The following is a 16,051-nucleotide window of genomic DNA, read 5'->3' on the forward strand; positions in this document are numbered from 1 at the left end:
ATTTCTGCTTGTTAAAAACAGCAAAATCAGCTCTGCTAAGAACCTGATGCTATTGCATTCTAGGGCTGTTGTTACTGGTTTTTATTTGTTTGTTTATTTTTTTGGTTTTTGGTTTTCTTGTTACGCAATGGCTTTTTCCGCACATTTTATTACCCTTGCATGCACACACACACGTTAGAATAATTAAGCCTAGTCATTTTTTTTCTATAGGGGCTGTAATTATCACCTTGAACTAATATCTAAATTGTTATTAGCACCATCAGCTACTGGGAGAAAACGACCAGGAAATTCAGCGGTAAAGTGGGATCCTCAGGTAACAGCAGAAGCACCTTTTGTGCTCCTGTAATACTCAAAAACGCTCAGACAGTGGGCAGTTGCCTTCCTGGCAAATTATTCTCCATAACTTCGTGCGGGAGAGCAGACGCTTTTCTTCTAACGCGAGAAGAATGTTGGGTTTTTTTTCAATGTCTCGTTTGGAGGTGCTGCCGGGTTCAGTGGGGCGGACTCAATCCGGAGTGGAGCAGGCAGCCCCCGGTGGAAAACAGTGACATGTTACAAAAGCAAAACACAATTTTAAAGCCCCAAATAAAATCGTAAATCACTTGTGTTAAAAGAGGCACCAGGGCCACTGTATAAACTGAGGTACAGTTAAATATTTATAGTGTAAAGGATTATTTTGTCTATTTTAGAAGAAACACCAAGTTCACTTGGTTCAGGGCTCTGTCGACACAGAAATACAGGCACAACAATGCCCTGCAGAAGAGCTGAAGGGTTTGGATCATGGCAGTAGCTCCCCAAATTTATTTTCGTTTTTTTAAATGTGTGTGTGTAGAGGGAGGAGGAGGTGGGGAGAGGAATATATAACTGAACAGCAGAAAACACCTTTCTGGAAACAAAGGCAAGGAGCAGCATTTCAATTGCAAATGCATCAGCCAGAGACCAAATAACAGTTGTGGGAAGACATTCATAAAATTAATGTACCTTACTTTAAAAAAAATCAAATGCTTACTACAGTTACCTCGGTGCAGCTTAATAAAAAATTAGCCTTACTGACAGTCTTGTCAACATCTTAAGTAAATTATCATAGCGCTGGTCTTTGGAGAAGAGACCCTACACTTCTTGCTAAAACACCTCCTATCATTAATCTTAAACCACTTGAAGATTATGATGGAAAGAATGGGATCACTAGCCATTATCATCTCAAATTGCTGTTAAAAAAGTCCGCTGTTTATTTTTGCAACCAAAGCAAATGTATCTGGGAAATGCAGAAGAGGGAAGAAAGGAAAACACAAGAAAGGCAGAACAATTGAGGCGAATCCTGTTGCAACCCCGATGATAAACACATGGAAAAGGCTGTTACTTCTCTTTGGATTGCTGGAATTTGGGCAGACGTTAGAAAAATAAACAAAGCGATGGCTCCACATCAGCTCTGTAAACGCAATGATACAGTCAATGGAAGGTAACTCTTTTTTCTAAATTAATTTTCCTTTTCCTGAATACTAAATATTTGCTTACCTCCGCATCGACCAGCTGATAAATACAGAGCTATTTAAAAGCTACTTACACCTTCAAGTGCTCATTTTCTTATACAAAATAATTTCCTTTTTATTGTTGCCTTTTTAAATGTATTATATGCTTTTATAATAACAATAAAGTCTATACTAGCATTTATTCATGATGGTCCCTACACACTTGAAAAATCTGCTCCCAACGAAATCTTTTCAAGAGGGATCTGTAGTTTTATTGTAGTCCTTCCTGTTATAATCTGATTCCACTTTAAATTGCCTTTTTTTTTTTACAGCTGGCAAATAAAATACTCTTTTTGTTCAATTAATTCCAGGATTTGGCATAAACGGGGCAATCTGCTGTGTTCCAGTCATTCAGCCTTAAATGTTATCCGCGTACCTTTGCACCTTAAATGAATGCACAGTTCGAGATGAACGGTGCATGTAGCTGAACACAACCAAAATGCAGATTGTAACGTCCTTCTTTAAAATGCAAAAGTTCACAGCAAGGTTTAACAATACGACGGGAAACAATCGACTCCCTTCCCCAAAGACAGAGAGAGAGAGGGAACACCAAAACCTGAGGATGCAAATTAAACTAAACTAGACCCATCTCCCTGTTTGGCGAGTTGAATTTTCCTGTTGTTCCTACGAGAAATCCATTTCGATATCAGTGTAATAAAGAGAGAGGTAGGTGGTGGGTTGTTTTTTTTGTTTAACGGAGACGATATTTTTATCTTGACGTTAAAGGGACGCATACCATTCGAACGGAAACTTCTGCCTTAAGCTCTGCCCAGGTACGCGTAGCACAGGCAGACAGCTCCACAGCCTGCTCCCCCGCACTGCCCCAGCAGTGACCTCAGCCCGGAGATGCAGAGAGGTGAGAGGTGACTCTGCGAGCTAGCGCAGACCTGGCCCTTTCAGAGCCATAGCGTGGAACTGGGGCTAATCAGTCCTTTACTGGATTAAAATATAGGGACCAGAAGGGAAGCCCCTTCGTTGCAAAGAACATGCACTGAGAACGAAATAGCTTTACAATGAAGAGAATACTGTCCGGAGCAGACGGATTTAGCTCTAATAAACAGTTTTGTTAAAGTAAACCGTAAAATTATATACACACTGTACCGCTAGATCAGCTAGACATACACCTCTGTATGTGTGTGCGATCATATCTATCTATTACACACACTGTCATGAAATCAGGTTATAAAGTTATGATACAGCATGGAAGAACTGCAGTCCTAGATGCTGTGCAGCTGAAATGTGCACACGGAGTAGGTTGCTGAACACTGTGCACTGGTGTGTTAAAATAATTGTCTCCATATCTAGAGATCCACTATTTACATTATAATGCACAACTAAGTTACATAAGAAATCCGGAAAAAAGTGGCAAATTGGGTACACATTTCTAAGTTATTCATTTCGCTCTAACATATGGAAACAGAGAGAGCGTAATAACTAGCAAATATATACATTATACATACCCACATACACACAGATAATGGAACATTTGCAAATTGATCGCTTAAAACATTTCCCCTAAAATTAGGAACTGTTCCTTTATTATTTGGGTACCAGCGATTTTTAACAACCACGTCGAATCAGAGATGGTCACTTGTCTGGTTAACCTAATCTGCTCTAATGCAATTATTTTACTAGGTTAATATGCAATTGGAAGAAGAATGAGCAAAACAATGAACTGGGATGCAAGGGAAAATGTTTTCCAAACTAAAGAATGTTGGGGGAATGGGAATATATGGAGCAGGATAGGAACCTGTAGTGAGAAATAGTTGATTTTGTTGCTATAACCCTGCTAAAGCCAGGTTTCAAAGTTTGGTTTTTGTTTTCCAGGAAGTAAAACGTTCATTTTAAACATTAGTAAGCGGTTTCTTGATTAGTGGTGGAATGAATTTCAGGAGTGGAGCTAATGCAGCTCGGAGTGAGGACGAAATCATCGTGTACAGTAGCAGCAATATTCTCCGGAGAAATTAAACAGATCTGCAGCTCAGGTAAGCTGCTACACGAAACTATTTTTAACTGAACAAAAGACTAGGCAAACAACATCTGACGTCAGTGGCCAGCATCCTCAGCTAGTGAAGGAGAGATACTTAAAGTGGAAGACGAGTTTATCTCACAGAACCTTTCTTCTGTCCCCCTCGCGTCCCCTCCCCAAAATGCATAAAGGAGGCAAAGCTCACTCAGCATCATAGTTCCTATAAATGCAGAGGTTCTTATAAAGCGCCTCTTGGTTGATCCCGCCTGTGTTAAAGAGCAGCCTCATAGCCTAATGGGGGGTGGGGGATTGTAAACCGCGGAGGTGGGGACTACAGAAGCGAGGCTAAGGAGACTTGAGGGAGGTAAGGGTTAAAAGGTGATGTAAAGGACAGGTGTAGCAAAAAGCTCTGCTGAGAAGTGACAGCTGTTACTAAAAATATTTTGCAACTTTTGGGACTGGAAGTTCAAGAGTGGAAGTTTCTTTAGCCCATAAGACTTTTTCTCTATGTATCTGCAAAGGATCCGAACCCCTTAATGAGCTGGATTCATTGTTAAGGGTAGGTCTAGTTGTGCGCCTGGTTTATCGCTAACACACACATCTGCTCAGGAGACAAAGGCAAGTGTATTTATACTGCCCCTCCCAGGAGCTCCCTGAGTGAGTACCTTGCTCGCGAGTCGCGACCACAGACTGGAGTAAACAGAAGAGACGTTCCAAGTTTAGCGATCAGAACAAGGCTTGGAGGAGCTTGATTTATTGTGAGCCCTATTCGCAAGCACTGTAAAGGCTCGTGATCATTATTTCCTAATGAACAATTCCCTTCATACCGAGCTGTGCTCCAGCACTGAGTGACTCACTCCTCTGTCCTGCCTGGAAGGAAGGATTGACCCCTGGGGCTTTCTAATCTTGTAAACTTTGGAAATCTCCTCACATTGTTTGAAACGATCATCGCTCGCTCTTTCTGTTGTGCAGGCGGCCCGAGGGCTGAACGTGTTTCCTGAAGCACCCGACTGCGGTGCTAAGGGATCTCGAAAGGTTAGGTTTTCCTAGCTGCTGCCCATAGTCTGCCACGCCTTGCAAGGAAGCCTGACGTCTGGCGAGGGACGGAGTGATCAGGGGCTGGGGGCTCTTTGCCAGGGAGGTTGGAGTGGGGTGAACGCAACTGCACGCAGTCATTGCAGGCATGAAACCTTGCAAGCTCTGGGCGAATTCTCCTCGGCTCTTCCCCCTGGTCTTCCTGCGTCTCCTCCGCCTCTGCAGCCAGAGTCAACAAGGGGCGGCGATTCGTTTGGCCGAGTTAGTTAAAATAAATAAACCCATGAAGATTCACTGGCAAGCAATGCCGCATCGACCCCCGTTTACTATGAAGCGAGGCTGCTCCAGTTCCTCTTAAAGGAGTGAAGACTGCAGCCAAGCAGAAGTCAAGTCACACTTGTTGTTTAATTCAGTTCAGACTCTTGCCCTGCTCTGGCCGTGCCACCCGGGAGAAGCTCACACACCAAAGCCATTGGCCATCGCTACCCCTCGCTGATCAGCCCTTTGCCACCCGCCGCAGAACAGAGTGGGGAAGGGAGCTGACACAGCGAGCCTACGGGAAACGTTGGGAGATGGCATCAAACCCGCTCAGCTTGTTCATCTTCTCTCTCTGCACCGATCTGAACAATGATCAAGGAGAGGGTTGCCACAAAGTCCTTTTTCTTTCCCATTGGCGATGGGGATTGTTAACCCAAATAAAAATCCTTACATCTGTCTCCTGGTGAAGATGCAATTGCTGTTATTGCCAATCACGATTAGCAATAATTAGCCCAAAAGCATGAAGGATTCAGCTGCCAAGTTATTCTGAGTAACCTGTTTGAAACAGCAACACAACATTAGATCCAAACACAAACTAACTGCAAACTTCCAGGAACAGAGCTCTTCAAAGAGGATCAGATTCCAAGTAAGATCCTAGCTCCTGGCTCCTCATGCTACGATTTTCTCTCAAGTATCTTAAGCCTCCATTATTATTTTTTTCTTACATCCTGTATTTCCCCCACAAAGGTCTCTGCAAGCATGAAGTAGCAACTAAGCATCTCCTCAAAACATCTTTACTTGTTTACTCAGCTCTCTCCATTTTAAATACAAATTAAACAAACTGGACAGATAATGCAGTCCCAGAGCCAAGCCAGAGTTGCTCTGTTTATACTCTGAAACTCATCCTTAGGCCCTCTGAATTGGGAAAGTTTAAATGAAGTGTAACTAGAAGGAGGTCACAGGTGACTGACAAGTTCAAGCTACTTATCTCAATTATCAGATAGTTTTATTTCCAAATTGTGTTCAATTTGATTTTCCTGCCTCACCACAAATTAGCTTAGAAAAAAATCAAATGAAAGCAGACAATTTAAGCCAAATCGTGTAAACCATTATTTATTTGTAAAATCATTTTTGTGATATATACTCCCATTAATGGTTATACAGTTGCCAAATCTTTCCAAGTGGATTTAGAAATGTAGCTATCAAATTATTTCAAAGGCAGGACTATTAGGGACAAAAATAATTATGAACTTTCAGAAGCATTATAAAAAATAAGTTTCTGAATGTTGTCTCTTTAAATTTCACTTAAATTTTGGTTTCATTTAAGCCTTGAGGCACAGTAGAGAGAAATTCAGTGTCTAACAAGGAATTTGGAAAATAATGCTCGGTACCAGAATAGAGCACAATTTCTCCATAAAATATGGATAAGGAATCAATTCATAAACACAAATATCCACTAGAACTGAGTTTTAATATAGCATTTCATATGAAAATTTTTATATGCATTATTTAGAAGATAACAAAAGCTCTTCAAATCAAGGCTTATACAGTCACATCTGGGTTTTTTTCCCTTCTAATTTTTATTTTTTACAGAAAATATTAGGAAAAAAACTACACTGCCCCGTTACCTTATATATTAACTGTTACCATCAGCTTTTAATTAGCAACATGTATATTGCCTTAGATTTACAGAATCCATTCCATGTTGCTTCTGTCAGAGGACAGTGAGATGAGGATACTATGTTTATTCAGTTGTAAGATTTGATGTTAAGAAACAAAAGCATGAACACACTTGTCTTACCATTTGTTTTAAGCATATATAAGTACGCACACACTGAAACTGAAGTAATGAACTTTAGATGACATTATTTGAGCAATCAGACAAATCAGAACACAGACCTCTCCAAATAAAAAGTGGTTCTAATGAGTTCACCTACATTAGACCCAGAGTTATCCCTAATCAAAGGTATTCTACTTGGGACATTTAATAAATTTTGCTGTGTAAAGTCCTATCCCTGCACTGTCAGTACAAATTCTTTAGGCCTTCCAGTTTAAATAAGCCATCTCCAGTAACCAGGGAAAGATTAAAAACCTACTCTCAGGTTTCAGATAGTTCGATATAATTCTTTTGTTAACCTCATTTTATTTTAATAATACAATTACTCTATGATCTAGATGAAAGGATAAATATTGAAGAAGCCTCCTTTGTGAGACATATTATTTTCCAGTGTATACCAACATAGCTTTGTCCTTTGAATGAAAAGGCAGACAAAGTGTTTTCAAAATAGAAACACATAGGATTATTTTGAAAAACATAAGCAGTTTTTTAAAAACACTTTGGAGTTTTCTGAACAACTCTGATGTACTCACATTCTTATCACAACTATTTTTTTTTTACAATTGTAAGTGGATATTCAAGCTAAATTGATGCTTTATGTATATCCTGTCTCAATTTGTAAAACTATTCTCTGGAAGGAGATAATTTGAAAAAAAAATACAAAAAAGAAGAAACGATACCACTGACAACAATTTACTTAAATTCTCAAACCTTGAAATTGATGCATCTCCTATCAATCATAGTCAGAAGATAAGGTAAAACACATTCAACATTTGTATATCAAAAGTGGGACTAAAAAAACCTGTTTTGTTCAATTTAAACATCCTTCACTGTGTTGTAGTTTTATATGCTGATATTGATGTGTGCACTTATTACAAGTTAGATTTCTCCTTTCAAATATCCGTAAGGTATTAACCTCACAAAATTAAAGTACATGCCATTCTACTGTACAGATGTTTGTTCTCACTGGCTTACTGACAATGAAATATTTATTAAATAGTAATAAGAAGATATTGACTTCTCTATTCTGTCAATATGAAGATTTGTTGTTCTGTGAGGTTAATATTGATGAGACAGAGTGAGGTAAACATTTGGTCAGGAGGGTAAATAAATTCTGATAGTGACATAAATAAAACTTAGTACTATTATGAAAACTAACCTCTTTTGTTAGTACAACCTATCAGCATGTGAATGCATAGAGCCATATCGTATGCTTAAGCCAATGTCAACACTTGACACTAGTTTTGTACAACATAGTCCAAAAATGTCTGTCAGAGGAATTTAAAACTAAGCTCAAATGATGCCAAGCACTTGTGGTCTTTAGTCATGCTGTGTGTTCATTTCAAGCAGATAGTGTTCATTTACAAAGAGAGTAGTTCCTTAAAATACTACTAGATGGGCTCTGTTTATGTCCTCAATATTCTTCATATAAAGGAGACTTCTGTTCCTGCTTAAGAATAGCTTTGAAAGAAAAATAGGATGAGCTCTTCTGTCAAAATATTATTTTTGTTTGTTGTCTCATCAAAATGTCAGTAGAAGTCTCCCCTCCTCTCTTTACCCTCTGCCACAGAACACAATAGCATACAAGCTTTGAACAATACCGGAAGCCATTTAACTTGATGGGTCTGGCAGAAGGAGCTACTATTTTGTTCGGTTATTTTCCTCAGATTTCCCTTCATTCTATTTAAGAGAAGCTCAGTGCTGCTTATTGTGGAAGAATCTACTGTTCCATCCATCAGGTGTGTCTCTCCCATCTTATATTATTTTAATCTATCATATTTATGTGTTGGAGACAACGTGTGTGACTTGCATCTTGGTTTTCTGGGTACAGATTAAAGTTATACAACCTAGTATTTAAGGTGATAAAAAATAATAGAGCTGCAGACAGAAAAGCCACAAGCAACAATATTGTCAACCTTCAGATTTTTGATCACCGCTCTCGGCCCTGATCCTGCAATCAGATTTACACAGTCAGAGCCTGGCATGCATGCAGAACTCTGCTGATGGCAGTACGGCTCTGCACGGGCACAAGGCTCCACTCACATGGATCGTACTGCAGAATTGTGGCCTAACATATTAAAATAATACTTTAGCAGCCCTTGTGAAATGAGATGGTGCCCTCAGTCCACTTCACAGTGTAAAGGTGTCCACTCACTCACCAAATCCCACCAGAACTGGGAATGATGTTGGTAGCCTCAGCAGAGAAGTCAAAGCTAATGGTTAGGAAGATAACTGTTTATCCTCTCCCCTCTGGTGCACCCTCTGAGTTAGAGCGAGGGCACTCTGGTGGGGCAGCATGGGAAAGTTTGCATTGTCACTATCTGTACTGTTCGTGCTCCAGGGCAGGCAATCTGTTACTTACTATACGTGCACACCTAAATATATTAGAAAACAATCACAATATAAGATCAGTCAGTTAGCTCTTTAAGACTTGTCCTTCTAGTATTTCTGAATGATGTGCTTGCATGTGTGGAGGGGGCCAAGAATGTCTTGTCTTTTCTTTTCTGCCTCCTCATATTTCAGTCATCTTCACATCTTTCTTACCAGGAGGGCACTATCTCTGGTTGCTTTCACCTGACCCTGCAGAACCAGGCAGGCCGATCCCTGTGTCTGCCAGAGTGCCACTAAAAGTCAGTGGGGTTCTGTGCAGGCACAGGTTTTCTGCCCACACAGTTGTCTTTGCAGGACTGGGAGCCTAAATGTTCATCAACAGTGTTGGGTTCACCAAGCTGGACTGAACTGGTTCAGGGCCAGAATCTGCTACCTTTCCTCATCTTGAGTAACACCGAGTCAGGATGGCAGAATCTATCCCTCAGTGATTTAAGAACACTTTGGGTGTCTTGTTGCTGCTCCCTGATAGAGTTGGATATTCTACCCATTTCTGACATTGGGCCACCTATTCCCTGTAGCAGAATCCCAAAAAAGGTTACTCTTAAAATCTGCTGATTGGTGGACACTGGGACATAGTTAATACAAAGTGGGATTTTCAAAAGCACCTAAGTGATTTAGAAGCACAAGTCCCATTAATTTGCAATCCGTATGGGTGCAAATGACAGGGCAGCTATGATTTCAGGATCTAGAATTTGGGTTTCAAAGTCACATAGGTGCCTTTGAAAATCCCATCCATAGCAATTTGAGAAGCTGCACTCTTAGGTGTGTTAAAAGATGTCACTAAATAACTTGGGTATTTCTGGGTAACAAGTGTACTTGACAGATACTGGCAGACAGCATATTGTATTCCTAAGCTAACTAGAGCATTCCAGTCCATTCCCCTGCAAGGCCAGGGTGTATTTCCTCAGAAGAGTACATTAAGATACCAAACCTATACGTGAACTGCCTGTAGTTTCAGTGCTGTAGGTCTAATACCTGGATTTCTTATGGGGCAAATAATAGATGAACAATTGCTCTGCCAATGGAGTAAGCTGAGTAAGAGAGAAAAGTCAATAATAACTAGAGGGCCTCCTATGTCTAGTTGCACATTTCACAAAACGGATTGCATGTGGAAGAAAGGCAGCAATTGTGTAAACTGGGTATAGATAATTCCCATGCTGTGAAAATCTCTCTACATTAAAAAGGCTGATGGAGTAAAATGTTACAAGAACAAAGGTAATAAAAAAAAAATCAAAAGAAAAGGAAATCAAAATAGGTGCCTTTGCAAGTAAAGAAGCCACACTCTGACATGGTGGTCTTATACACAAATACATTTGTCTTTCAGACCCTCTGCTCTTGATTAGAATTCTGATGCCACTGGAGGAGTTACAATTTTGTTGAGTTTCTAGATCTCAATTGTGCTGTCAAGGGGTCATTCTTTCTGGTAATAAGGTAGCTAGTGGCCCCTGGGAGAGAGGGAAAACAATTGACTCTTGAAGGCAGAAACATATACTGAAGTCTAGAGTAGGTTTTTGGCAGCGTACCAGGTCTTTTCTCATAGCATTTATCATTGTAGCAATGAAAAAATTGTGGGAGTTCTACAGACAGTTGTAAAAGGAAAAAAGAACACAACAACAACAACAAAAACTAGATGTAATTTATTTTGAAATTGTATTTAAGAGCAGGTTGTTTTTTGTTTGCCACATTGTTTGTTCACTTGTTAAAGATGTGGATCTCATTAAATAGAAATATGTTGCTTATTTTAAAGCAAATGATTATCAAATGACTATACTTCAAAACATTTTCCCTTTAATTTGAAGTGAAGTCATTTGAGTTTGAAACATATGCCTCTGCTAAATGAAGAATGGCTCTGTTGCCAAAAAGACAACTTCATGCTGAGTCCACTGCTTGCAAAAATTGGTGATTCTGGATGTCGCTGATAGTATGAGTCTTGGCAGTAAGTCTTTACAGAGGTCAGTACTAAAGTTTCTCTTATTACCACTAGTTCCTTTTGATTCTTTAAGGCCAACACTGGAGTTTTATCTATCATCATACTAAACCACAACAAATGAAACATTGTTTTTGGTTGGGTTTTGATGTATTATTCCATGCTGCACAACTGAATAAAACTCACTAGTTGGCAAACAATTCACACTGAGATCTGGATGAAAATATTTTCTAAAGGGTTAAGGTTGGCTTTGGTTCACAAACCAGCCCAGTGGGGAGTATCTGTATCTCTTTATTACAGTGTGTGTGTGTAATTTTATATATATATATATATATATAAAAACTATTGTGTGTAATTTTTTTTATATATATATATAATTATTGTCACCAAATGTAATTTAAAGTAATCTAACTTAAACTAGACTTAAAGGATTTAAAATGGCTTTTCAGATTTATTATTACTATGATTGACCCCAATTCTGCAATTGAGAGTGTGCGGGCAAACTGTTGTAACCACATGTTATCAATTATAGGATCAGGGCCTAAATCATGTTTCAGCCAAGGATCTCGAAGCACTTCACAAAGGTTGCTGAGCAGTATAATTATGCTCATTACATTGAAATGGAAACTGAGGCAGGGAGAAATTAAATGATTTGGCCAGGAGCACACAGAGAGGTAATTGCAGATGTGGGAATAGAATCCAGGTCTACTGCGTCCTGCCAAAGTTCCACTCACTCCCTTTTCCTGCATGCCTATTCTCTGCCTTCTTCCCAGGGCTGGGGTAGGGGAGGAGAAAAAAACAGCATCAAGCAGCCCCATTTTTACACTATTACTAGCAATAGATAGATAGCTCAGTCAGAGAAGTAAGGAGTCATCTTACTGTCTTTTACATCCCTAACCACAATCCTGCCCAGTTATTTTTTTCTGTCACACCTTTACCCGGGCATACAGAAAATAGAACTAATCATTTTCAGTTCTCTATTTTACTAAAAGGTAGCATTAGCCATTTATTGATCTTAAGGCTAGAAAGAACCATTATGATGATCATCTAGTCTGGTCTCTTGCATAACCCAAGTAATAGAATCTCACAGCACAGGCCATACAACCTCACTGTCATTGTTCCCTGCTTTTTCTTCACCATCTTACTTAAAGGAAGTAAATAAAATAAAAGTTATAGTACAGTTAGATTGAGTCTCAGGCCATTTTTGGAGAGCTCTCTTCTGCTTTCTTTTTCTAGTTAAAAATCTACCGGTGATACCTCTTATTCTGCTCCTCGCTATGGATGATTTTCAGCCTAAGTAGTTTCTTCATGGAAAGAGGTTCCTGGAATTACCAAGTCTTTTAATGCAGCTGTTCTGGTAGTCAGTAAATTCATCAATCTGGGAAGAAATATTGACTGCTTCTTCCCAGCATTATTCTCAAAGGTGATCTCTGGATGCTGGCTTGTTACCTGACAAAACCTATAACCCCAATCGATAAAGAGATTTAGGTTTTGTGATGAAAGTGGCAAAGAGTCTGTGACACCTTATAGACTGACAGACATATTGGAGCATGAGCTTTCGTGGGTGAATACCCACTTCGTCAGATGCATGTTGATGCATGTTGAGCACCACAGTGCCTTACTTTCAAGTGTCTAGAAGTTGATTGGAACAACACTGTGATCCACAAACCCCAAGTTTGCCACCGAACTGCCTACACAGTGACTGGGAGAGAGAGGTTTCTGAGAATGAGATCCACAAAAACTAGCACGCTAGGCAGGGCGTTGCCTAAACTAGCCAATGGGAGATGCCAATGAGAGGCATGTGTCCCAAGCCCAGGGGCGTTTCTAGGTATTTTGCTACCCCAAGCACGGCATGCAGGTTGCCTTCGGCCACTTGCCTGCGGGAGGTCCCCAGTCCCGCGGATTCGGTGGCTTGCCTGCGGGAGTTCCGCCGAAGCCGTGGGACTAGCGGACCCTCTGCAGGCATGCCGCCGAAGGCAACCTGCCTCCCAACCTGGTGGCTACCAGCAAAGCACCCCCTGTGGCTTGCCACCCCAGGCACGCGCTTGGCGTGCTGGTGCCTGGAGCCGCCCCTGCCCGAGCCCCTCCCCACTCACTTAATTCTGGGCTGTAAGGAAGCGTCTTTCTCTGCTTGCAATCAACAGCTGAGGACACCTGGAGTCAGACAGCTTAGGCACCTATGCAGTTTCTTGTGAGAATGAGTTAGGCATCTGCCTCCTTCCACATAAAATGGGACTGCAGGGTGAGGGAGGAAGAGAAGGTGGTGGTGCCTATCTTATCATTTTTAACATAGTGGTTAGAGCATTCACCTGGGATGTGGCAGATTCAGGTTCAATTCTCCCCCACTTGTTAGAGAGAAAGGATTTGAACAGGGGGTTTCCCACCTCTCAGGAGAGTGCTGTAACCCCTCATCTCTTCTTCTTTGGCCAGATTCTGAATGGAACCTGATCCAGCAGGCATGCTCAGAGGCCAGCTACTGGATCAGGCCCCAAGGGTAAAACAGGCACTCTTCTACCTGTCTTCAACTGGTTCATTGATTACACTGAGGCTTAGGTGGGAGCTAGACGTCAAGATGCCTAGAGTAAAGCAGCAGTGCACGTGCCCAGAGGCAAAAACGTAGGCACCTCAAGAACTTTTACAGAGAAAACTTGGGCACTTAGTTTAAGGCAGGGGATTTTGTGAATCACAGTGGTGCCTAAAACTGGGACTTAGGTACCTAAGTGGATCTGGGCCTATGTAACTGGTTTTACTTAGCACATAGAGAGAGTTCTTTTGATTCTGTAGGAATTTTTCCACCATCCCATCTGACAGCTCTCACTGGTGTGGTATGGACTTTGCTGAGTCCCCAGATTTTGTACATTTACTCTGATGATTTCTGAATCAGAATTATTTTCCTCATCAGAATGAAATTAACGTTATTCCAAATCCTGCAAAGAACAGTTTCAACAACATTTTAGCAACCTTGACGACTTCTTGGTTAGTGATAGGATGGACCTGATGTTCTTCACTAAAATAATTTATAATAATCAATAATTAGTAAATAATAATACTTTGCACTTCTAATCTCTTCGAGTCACTTTACAGATATTATTGATGTAAACCACATTACTTGCCCCCTGTAATAGACAGAGAAAACAATCTTTTTTTCTGTTTCCCCCAGATCTGGAATCCAGTCAGAAACTGATTTGCCCAAGGTCACAAAACAAGTCTGTGGTAGGACAAAGAATAGATCACAGCATTCCCAATACAGCTCTACCCCGATATAAAGCAACCCGCTGTAACACAGATTTGGATATAACACGGTAAAGCAGTTACACTCCGGCAGATCAAAGCAAGTTCGATATAACGCGGTTTCATCTATAACGCAGTAAGATTTTTTGGCTCCCGAGGACAGCGTTATATTGGGGTAGAGGTATACTTAGTCCTGCACATTAAACACCTGACCATACCTCCTACCTCCACAGTCAGGATGTCAGTATCTAGGTGCCAACATAAGTGGTGCTGCATCCATGCCACTGGCACCTTGTTCTAGTCTTTTGAGACCATATCCTCAGCTGGAGCAAATTGGTGTAGTTCCACTGATGAAGATTTCAGCTAAGGAGCTGGTCCCTGACACTTATCAGTTGGAGTTTCCCATTACCAGTAATACATTCCTCATGAGACCTGTTGATTCTTGTTGCACCCATTAAGCTTTTGCAGTGACACTAGCTGAAGCAACTATGTCCCAAGAACATCTTTCCCCATAGATTTCTATATAATAATGACTGGCAGGGAAGAGTTTTTATAATGGGCTTCCTGGAGTTCTACAACCCAGGGTACTGGATTGTACCACCCACTTTTGGAGCAGAAACATTATCTTCAGGTCTTTTATTTTAGCGTGCTTATGGCCATAGAAGCTAAAGGCTTACTTATAATTTTAAAAAATAATTATTCCATAAACCCTTGCAGAATGTTCTGCCATGGGGAACAACAAATGGACAGACAATTAACAAAAATACCAAAGTCAGACATAAACTAAAGCAGAGAATAATATCTTCGACCGTGAGATGAAGCTCTGGCAGATTGTCAAGGAGAATTAATTCTAAAGCAGGGCATTCAATGGAGCTAGTCCAGGAACTGATAGAAAGAGCCTTTCAGCTCATCTTAACTTCCACAATGGGTCATAGGGTAGGACAGTCTTTCAAAACGGCTGGGTCCCAAACCATTCAGATCATTACCAGTACCTTGAGTTGCATCCAGAAGTTAACAGGAAGCCAATGCAGAGGCTTGAGTAATGGTGTTATGTGCACATGGTGATCATTTCACTCGCAAAGCAGACAGCTGTATTTTGCATTATCTGCAGCTTATGGGTAGACATAATGGACCAAAGTCATTCCTGTTTCAATTCCACTAGAGTGGGATAACACTAGGGACAAATTTGGCCTATTAGGTGACTGGGGTCGGGTGGTGGGGAGAAGGGAGAGAGAGAGAGCCATTTCCAGCACTGTTACATGAATAGGAGCAATTCTTTATCCATGGTTTACAGACAGTCTTTAAGAACATTTTCCAAGGGGAAGGGAGTGAAAAAGGATGCAAAATCACTCCACCAAGATCCATGTCTAGAAGGGACTCTTTGTGTGTGGATTTCTCCAGTTGCAATTGGTTGTGTAAACCTCCTGTGTGGCACTCTTCCCCTCTATCCTGAATCCCTCTACCCCTCGACAAGCCTGGGAATTTACATATGGTCCAATGCCCACCTGGGGAGAAATTTGCTTTTCTGCCACACATGTACCCACTTTCAGTCTCAGGGGCCAATGGTAAATCTGCTGAAAAATTAATGATGCCTAAGGCAGTGTGCTCAGAGGTTGGTGTGAAGGAACAAGTCCTCCAACTGATTCCCCCATTATCTACATATAATTCATTCCAAACCTCTGTATCTTCCTTGAACATCAAAGGAAGACAGCTCTTCCACTCCTATGAAAAAATTCTAAGGAAACCTCCCTCCCTCCACCTGTCAGGAAGGGCCCTATCCAAGAAATTTTCCCATAAGGGAAGATAACACCTCCTCACCCCTTGATGAACCATTGACATGTCTGTCTATAAGGTGCCACAGGGTTCTTTGCTGC

At 40.9% G+C, this 16,051-nt stretch overlaps 1 long non-coding RNA gene across 1 annotated transcript; it reads left to right on the top strand.

The window, feature by feature from the left end:
- The first annotated feature begins 907 nt into the window (after positions 1–907).
- Positions 908–8,370, top strand: LOC142046659 (uncharacterized). The gene is made up of 3 exons (XR_012655665.1): positions 908–1,459; positions 1,841–2,195; positions 8,296–8,370. It is a non-coding gene; the product is annotated as an uncharacterized LOC142046659 (long non-coding RNA).
- The last annotated feature ends 7,681 nt before the right edge of the window (positions 8,371–16,051 follow it).

Source organism: Chelonoidis abingdonii, chromosome 4, assembly GCF_003597395.2.
Source record: "Chelonoidis abingdonii isolate Lonesome George chromosome 4, CheloAbing_2.0, whole genome shotgun sequence".
In the NCBI taxonomy this organism is placed as follows: Eukaryota; Metazoa; Chordata; order Testudines; family Testudinidae; genus Chelonoidis; species Chelonoidis abingdonii.